This window comes from Haemorhous mexicanus, chromosome 3 (assembly GCF_027477595.1).
Source record: "Haemorhous mexicanus isolate bHaeMex1 chromosome 3, bHaeMex1.pri, whole genome shotgun sequence".
Lineage (NCBI taxonomy): Eukaryota > Metazoa > Chordata > Aves > Passeriformes > Fringillidae > Haemorhous > Haemorhous mexicanus.
In genome coordinates, this window is record NC_082343.1 from 103,206,757 (window position 1) to 103,215,760 (window position 9,004).

Consider the following 9,004-nt stretch of genomic DNA (forward strand, 5'->3'; position numbering starts at 1 on the left):
CACAGCTCAGGCCACACAATGAACAGCACAGCTTTGCTGCCTCTGCTGACCAGTCCTGAAAAACATATTGGGTTTAGCCCAGAAGACACAAGGCATCTGCCTTTCCTCCATTCTTGTGTTCACATAGCCACCTGAACCAGGCTTGTTTTCAATGAAGGCAAAACATTTTTTTAATCTTTTTTTTTTTTTTTTGTTAGCAGTGGGGTAAATAGTGCTCCCTGCATCAGAGAATTAGTTAAAGCAAGTGTTTTGCCTTCTACCTGCTTCTTCTGAGACATGTCAGGGCATCTGTAAGCCACGAGTGTACTTATATAGGAATAATAGGTTGCTTAATAGCAAGGAATTTTTTTGCTGAGTTTTGTGAAATGCCCCTTACACAATTTGGGTATTGAAGTCCTGGAGACACTGCTTTAGTATGTGACCCTAATTATAACAAAATGAAACTGTAAACACGTGGCTTCCCTGTGAAAGTGTTGTGTAACCATCAGTTAATGAAACTTTCCAGCCCCTCTTGGGGTGGATGTGGTTACCTCCTCTCTGTAAGGGCAGAGCAGAGAGCACAGAGATGCTTTGTTGGCTGGCACAAACACCTCCCTCCTCCCCTGAAGGATTTAATGCTAAATCTCCTGCTAATGTGGGTAGTCTTGGTTTTGAAGTAACTTTAATTAAAAGTTTTGTGTGGGTTTGTTTTTTATGTTTTTTTTTTCTTTTACAACTGCAGTTACAAAGGCTGTGGAAGAGGCTGCCTTCACTTTCCTCTGTGGCAGTGTGCTGCACAGCTGACTGAAGAGACATCCCATTGTGCCTTCTGGAGGCCCAGAGTGGTGACAGTCCGTGGTGAATGTCCCTGCAGGGTCACTCACCGAGGTGCAGTTACAGGCACAGGAACTGTGTCTCTAAGTGCACATGGTTAATGGATTTCACTGCAAAGCTTCCAAAGGCTGTGTCTAACAGAGCAGTGCCAGTGTGGGTTTTGTGCTATCATGAAATGGCTTTCCACAGAGCAAGGTAAGGGCTTATGAATCACTAGCCCTCAATAACCAAGTGGCCCTAGCCTGCTGGAATAATAAAGATGTGGGAAAAGTGGCAAGCCAGGCATGGCTGCACTATTTCTAGCAAGACAGCGCTCCAAGCAAGAGATGGAAAGGTGAGGATTTAATTGCAAGCAAGAGATGGAAAGGTGAGAATTTAATTGCAAGGTGCTAACACCAAGGCAGGCTGCAATTTTTTTCCCAGTCTACGTGGTTTGTAGGATGCTGAAAATGAGTGTAGCCATTAGCATGCTAACTGCTGCCATTGCATCTTCAGGATCTTGTTTGACACCTTGGTGTAATAAGGATGGAAATATTGTGTGCTATAAAACCTTGTGCTGGACTCCCTTTGTGCTGATGGTGGCTCATTTCCCATAAGGCAAGGCAGTGTAATGCCATGCTGCCTTTAGCTGAGTCAGTCCACAGCATCATAAAGAGCCTTTGCTCCATAGCTGGAACTGATTCAGGAGCTCTTGGGTTGAATGCAGATCTTTGTGCTCTCTTTTGAGGTGTGGGGTCCCCAAAGGATGCTTATCTTAGAGGTGTGAGCCTCAGCCTGTTGTGACAATAGTTTTAGTTGATTTTTGAAGATCTGTTAAAATAGTATGAAGGCTCTTGGGGTCTGTGGGAAACATACAGTGGGAACCACTGGCAATGGGTCTCTGCCTTGGAGTGAGAAGGTCAGATTTTATTCTTCATTCAGCTGTTAACTGGCTCTGTGACTGAATTTATCTTTCTTTTTTCCAGGTATGTGCTCCTTGTACCTAAACTCAGCACCCAACAGAATGGGTCCTGCTGTGCTCACTGAAGAGAGGGTTTAAGTTGTGCAGCTCCTGGCCACTCAGTGGTCTGAGAAGTGTCCACACCCCAACACTGGTGTTTGGGGGATGCACCCACATGCTAGACCACACCACAAAGTACAGGCAGAACATACCAAGCACCAGGCCCTCCTGTGCACTGTGTCTGTCCCTCTGTGCCCGAGTGGTGATGCCTGCTGCACCCAGCTAAGAGGAACTTGCTCATCCCTGGGTCACTCTGGGGTGTGACTGGCATGGAGTGCCCTCCCCAGGCATGGCAGCTGGACACTAGGGCTAAGAGAAGCAGCCTCAGTCACTGTCCCTGCATGCTTTTTGGAATGCTTCTAGCTCTCCATGGCAAGAGCAATCCAGGCCATAATCTGAATGATCTGCCACCTACTGAGACAGAGCAGTCCTGGACTGAAACCCACAGGAGCCCCACCACATTCCTGCAGTGCTTTGGATGCCTCTGCAGCAGGATTGCCTAAAACCCTGTAATCCATTAACACTGACTGCTGTACTGCTGTACCAGGGCTACCGTGGTGGTTTTATTAGCCAGAGGAGTCATGCAATGACTTTTAGAGTGTGCTGCTTTTGTATTCTTAAATTGTCATTGAAGACATAAGGGGAACAAACACTTTCTTTAAAGCTGGACTCAATAACTTCTTATAAAGGATAATTAAATTCATATCACCTGGTGAGACATGAGAAATTCTCAGTCCTTTGATTTTTTATTTAGTTTCTTAAGCTTTTTTGGTAATATTAAGATTTCTGTATGAATTTCTGATGTGGCTATTTCATAGACTTTATTTTAAATACTATTAATCATGCTGAACCAACATCTTAGTAATCTACATGATATTGTAAACACAAGCTGGCATTGATAGGCATTTTACTGAATATTTTGATTGGTTTTCATCTAGTTTCATTTAAAAAATGGGAAAAAGGAAATGTCTGGTCTTTTAAAATGGTTGTATGATGGCTTAGTTTTGACTGCTGAGTACAGGCATTTCTAAGCAAGCTGTTGCTCTTTTGCAACCTCAAAGTACTTAATTTTCATCTTATAAGTGAGCCTTGTAACCCTTATATACCTGAGTCTGTTAATAAGTGCATGTAGGATGGGGATTTGCTCATGGTCTGAGCTAAGGGGGATCACAAAGAAGAACTCTTCACAAAAGAGGGTAACTGTAGGAGCAGAGGTCTGATTTAAGAAGAGGGAAGATATAATTTCTTCTTCTCTTTCCTTTTTTTTTCCCCACCAATGTTTGTTTTATACTGTTTCCAGAAGAGCTTCTCATAAAGAAGTTGAGTTTGAAACAAAGCTTCTGTTAGCTCACCAGAGAAAGCTTGATCACCGCTCTTGTTTAACATAGATTAGACTCAAAAGCAGACATTGGAAGGCATTTTAAGTAGAATAATAATCATCCTGAAAGGATTGTGAGTGAAAAACCCTCTACCATCCTCCTGGTGAATAAATCAGCTATCTCACTGCCTAGAGGCTAATGTGGCTTTAGGTCCAGGAAACCCAACAAACCCCCCCCCCCCAACTTCACCATGTTTTTTCTTTTGCTAAACCCAGACTAAATGTAAAACAATACTAATTGGTTGTACAATGTTATAAGAAACTGAACTGGCTCAAGATAGCAGTAAGAAGATATCTGAAAATATGCTCATAAAATGGCACTGAATTTGCAGTTTGGTGACAAATTTGGTGACAGAAGTAACTGTTTTCTGTTACCCCAGTCGATGGTGATTTTTATGAGCACCTCTCAAACATGACCATCTGATGTGTCACCTTTTGGAGTTATGAGTAGACCCCAGGGGTGCAGCCAGCAGTGCTTTCTGACACTTCACAGTTCAAAAGACAGATGCACCTGGAAATGTCCTACTGCTTCAGTCAACATCAGGCACTGAGGAACGATGAGAACCTGACAGTGACAGTGGGCAAGTCTGGGAAAGCCACTGCTTATCACCAGGACATGTCACTAATGGTACCCAGGATGTCCCTGACACACAGCCTGGATTACATCCAGGAGCTCAAAAGAGGGGATGGAGAGGGCTGAACAGTTCAGCAGCATTTCCTTTTGCATGACTCTGTCCTCCCTGCCAGGTCCTGGTCCCTTGGGAGTTTACACCACTGCTGACTGCTTTTGTGGGGTGATTTGGCTGTGGCCACCCAGTTTTGAAGGCTGTTCCCCCCTGTGCTACTTGTAACCCCTGGCGATGCTGTGGTTGCAGCCTGGGGAGCGGCAGGAGATCCAGGATGAGACTCAGTGTGCAAGGTCGCTCTCAGCCTTGCCCACTGCAGAGCTGTGCCAGAGCCCTGAGGGGCCAGCTGCTGCCCTGTGCTGGTACAGAATTCCCAGCCCACAGGACCTGCCACTGCCTGGCCCTTCAGAAGGAGCTCAGAGCTTTGCAGCCTGCCTGCTGCTCCCAGCGTGGGTGCTGCTGTGTGGCACGCTCAGGCTGTGCCAAGCAGAGCATCACTGTGTGCCTGGGGCAGGGGATGTGCCTGTGCCAGGCAGAGCATCACTGTGTGCCTGGGGCAGGGGACGTGCCTCTCCTGCCTCAGCAGCAACAGACAGGGCTGCTTTTAGCCCCTGCCCTGAATTTAGCTGGCTCAGAGTAGTTAATAGCTAAAGGGGTGGTGCTTTGCAGTGTTTTCTCACATCTAGCCTCTCCACCTCTGTAAGTTAGCAATGCTTTGCTCCCACCTCTCACCTCCACTTGCCAAGCTGTAGATTGCAGGGGGACTGCACTTCACCCACTACAGTCTAGGCTCACACCATGAAATTAGGATCAAAAGCCCCATCTGACTCTGGAGGCTGAGTAAGAGCTGTGAAGGGAGGTGGTCATGTCTGCACTGTGCCCCTTGAGGCCTGGACCATGCTCAAGGCAGGCAGCCAAATGCTTTTTTTGGTTTGACAGCAGGGTGGTGGTTATTCTTTACATCATCAGGTACTTGTATAAATGCCCTGTTGCTAAATATGTCTGGTTTTGCTCTATTTCTGTTCAGCCTCATCAGAGCAGATAATAGCTGCTCACCTGTCTCCACAATCAATGGGAGCAGAGCCAGCTTAGCCCCACTGCGAGGTAATACAATTCTGAGCTGTGGCTGCTCCTCCTGTGCTTGCCAGGCAAGCTGAATACAGCTTTCTTCTCTATTTAAAACTTTGCATGAGTTGTGGCTGCACTCAGTTGGACTGATTGGAAAAATGAAGCAGTTGCAGGTGTATGTTCCTCACAATCCCTGACATCTTCCCCTTTTATTAGTGCCTCTATGAAACCAGTGTGAGCACATTAGGAAAAGGCGTTGGGAAAAGGCACCTTTTCCTCCTGGCAACGGTGAGAGCTGGAAATACTTGGCCAGAAGTTAAAGAGTATTTTCCCTAACCATTAGCACTACTGTGGGAGCCAAGGGCCTGCTCCTGGCTCTCAGCTGATGATCATTCCTCTCAGCGTTTAAATGTCCATGTGAATCATTTTTTGGTGGTTAACTAATTCCTGGTGATGACAGGCACCTAAGAAAACAATGATGACCTTAATTCCTTCTGCTTTCTTCCCATGGCACAACTTTCTCTGAGTTCTAATGTTATTGCTATAGATTTACAGGATATTGAGAGGTGTTTGTTTTGTAGAAGCAGTGTGATGGAAGCAGCCCTGTAGTGCCTGTTTCCAGGTGGTGTGCCTGAAGCCTGCTCAGCTTGGCTAGCAAGCTACTTTCTTCCAGTGGCACAACTTTCTCTGGGTTTTAAGATTAATGGCCCATCACCCGGTGAGGAGGAGGAGGTGATAGGGAGAATGGAAACCTGAATGTAGTGGGGGGTGAATTTAACCCAGTGCTTATCTCCACCTCTGGTATTTCCTTTGCAAAGTGTTTTGATAATTGCCAGCACAAGATAGGGAGAGTGTGTTTTGCTCAGGGCAGGGCAGCTGCTGGGAGGAGCTTGGGCCATTTTAATGTTATTTCCAAAAAAAAAAAAGGCCCCAGAGTGCATGAATTTCAGGAAGACCAGAAAGAAGAAGGAAAGGAGCTCTGGTCTCCTCTACTCCTGCTCCCCACTTTGTGTGTGCCCAGTCTGCTAATCTGTGTGAAGTCTCATTCCCCTTCAGGCAGTGCCCAGAGAATGCCAAAAGGATCATGGCTTTGTTGGACTGACTTACAAAGTCCAAACAGTGCAGATCCTCTGCACCCTCTCTCCTCTTCCCCTGTGCAGCCTGGCTGTTCCAGGCCCCCAGGCCCTGTGCCTGTGCTCATTAACTGTGCAGCCAAGCATCCACGAGCTCTGCAGAGAGGAGATGGCAGGACAGCAGCTGTGTAGCAGTCTCTCCCCTTTTCTGGACAGTGACCTGAGGAAACACTTCTTGCCCAGGGTATCACGTGCCTGTGTTTTCACTGCATGGAGCTGGGGACATCAGGGCTCATCATAAGGGATGTTTAGCTGGGGTGATATCCCAGGGAAGGGATGTGTCATGCATGGGACACAGGTTCCTTTCCAAAGCTGCTTTTGAGCTGGGAAAACTGGGCTCTGGATCTGGGGCAGCTCTGGAAAATGAGAATGGAAGTGGCTGAGGAAAGCTGGTACTGACAGCTCAGAAATGAGCTTCAGAGTTAGGGTGGGGAGGGAGCAGGATCCCAGTGGAAAGAGGGTGCAAATTTCCTTGTCCTGAGCAGATCATGTGGCAGCACTGGAGAAAAAGGGATAGATGGGAACTTAAAGCTATCATGAAAAAATAAAGAAGAGTTGGAGACAGTCACAGGGAAGGCAAGTCTTGTAGAAAATTTTATATGGATTGGCAGTTCTGCCAATGCAGTGTAGGCAAAGAATGGTGATATAATGCCTTGCTGTCTCCATCTGTGATTGGTGTAGGATGGTTACAAAACAGAAGCTTTCCCAAATCCTGCTAGGAAGGAAACACCAGTTGCATAATCCCTCTTTTTCACCAAGGGCTGGCGTGGGAAAGGAGGAGGGAGTGGATCTGTTTAATGGTTTTGAAAGGAAGGGAATATGGAAAATGCTATAGCCCTTAAGGGAATTACTTGTCTCTCAGCTTCACTGAAAATGTTAGAGGTCACTGAAGCCTCAAGAGGGAGATGTGGCAATACGTGATGGAGCAGGTACAGTGGGGCTCTGTTGGTAAGAGACCTGTTGTCTCTGGTTTATAGAAGGGTTTTTTTCTGCTGGAGTTACATGAGACCAGAGTGTTTTGCTGCAACAAAATATCAGTGATTTATTTACTTATTGATGTGTTCAGTGTTAAAACCTTATCTTGAAGATTCTTTTCCCCTCCTTTCTTCAGATAGGTGTGCCAGCAGGCACAGCTGGGGAGAAGCTCCTGGCGTGCCCTTGAGCTTGCTGTGCAATGGAAGCTCATCTTGATGGATGTGCCAGAAAAAAGGACTAATAAAATAATATATCCTAATCCTTTTATGCTCAGCAAAACTTGATGGTAAATGCTGAGCAAAACATAATGTGCCTGAATAAAACTGTCATGTGAAATCCTGAAATCATGACTGGGAATTGAGGAATCTGCTCAGGAAAGCTGTTCAATGCATAATTACCCCTGATGGGAAATACCTTCTCTCTGAACTCCATGTTCTGGTGACTGTTCAAAGCTGTAAGATCTTATGCCTTTTCCCCCACTGGCTGGTTACAGCCATGCTTGGTTGGGGTGGTTACCTGGCTGCTCCCCAGCTGCTCTCACAGCAGTGAACAGGACAGCCTGCTCCAGCATCTTGCTCCAGGGCAGGTTTGTAATCCTCTGGTGTGCCCTGGAGCTGTCTTCTGAACAGCTCCCACATTGTCAACACCCTTTTCACCCTCTGCTGTTGGGACTGGGCACAGGGAGTAGGTTTGGTCTGAGATAATGGCAGTGCATTTAGACATCCAGACAACTCATTGGATGTCTTGACTTGGTTGCCTAAATATGGATATTTGTGCCATTTCAGAGGCTCTGGAGGGCCTAGATGTGTGGCTGGAAGGAGTGGCACAGTGAGGTCAGGCAGGATGCTTTAGAATGTCTCAGGTACCCTCGGTACCTGCACACCCCACCCATGAGTAGACACCTGCCTTTGGGGGGCTGAATCTGGAGCTGAGCCCTGCTGGCACTGCCCCATGGATCCTGTCCCACACAGGGCAGGAGGGAAGCAGTCATGGCTCCAGCTGCAATCCCTCTGCTGATGGAGCAGAGGATCTGATCTGCTCCCTTGACCATGGGTTAGCCTGGGAAGCTGCTGATGGAGCTGCAATGCATCATCACCCCAGAGCGCCTCTCTGCAGGGCCAGTCCAGCAGTTCGTAAATGTGACCTTCAGTTTTCTTCCCTAGTGCATTTAGCATCATTAATACCAAGGACAGGTTGCTGTTACACACATTCACCACCCACCACATCTACCGCATAAAACTTTGCAGGCACCTCAGGACATTGAGCTGGTAATGATGTGCCCCAACAGTGACTTTCTAAAATCTATCAGTTAGCCAGTTTTAATCCTCTCAGTGTCACAAAGCAGTGAATCAAATGTGCCCTCATAAAGCTAGGGATTTTTTTTATCAGCCTGACTGTACTGCCAAAAGGATAATGGATGACAATCTTGTTTTTGTCACCCCTTACATTCCCATACAGGACTCTGTCTCATTTGATATCAGAACTGCATCAATTTATCTACCTCTGGTTATCCCTTTCAATGCAAGTCCAACATAAACCCACTTTTCTGTGGGTTTTCATGCTCCCCCAAGTGCTGTGAGCAACTGCCTCTCTCTAGTTTTCTAATTTCCATTTTATCTTTTTTTTCTGGTTACAATTCTCAGGGTCAATTACTGCCTTCATATATAGGAATATTCCTAGCTCATCTTTCACTTTCTTGGATGTATTTGGGATCCTTTCTACTGCTGCCACTTTGTGCACAGGGACCGACCAGGTAAACAGTCCCTTGTACCTTCTCCTATCACCATGGGGTCACTGCTAGACCCCACAAATAAACTGCCATGGCAGAACAGGGTAGGGCATGGGAGGAGCTGGCTTTTCCCAGTCCCTTACTTGGCAAAATTGTAATTGAATCTTAACAAATACTGAACATTTTCATGCTCTGCAGGGAAGTGTCTGGCAGATGCCACCAGAAAAATGTTCAGTGATAAATCTCCCTGTTTTCTCTGCCCTGTTGGATGAGTGCAAATGT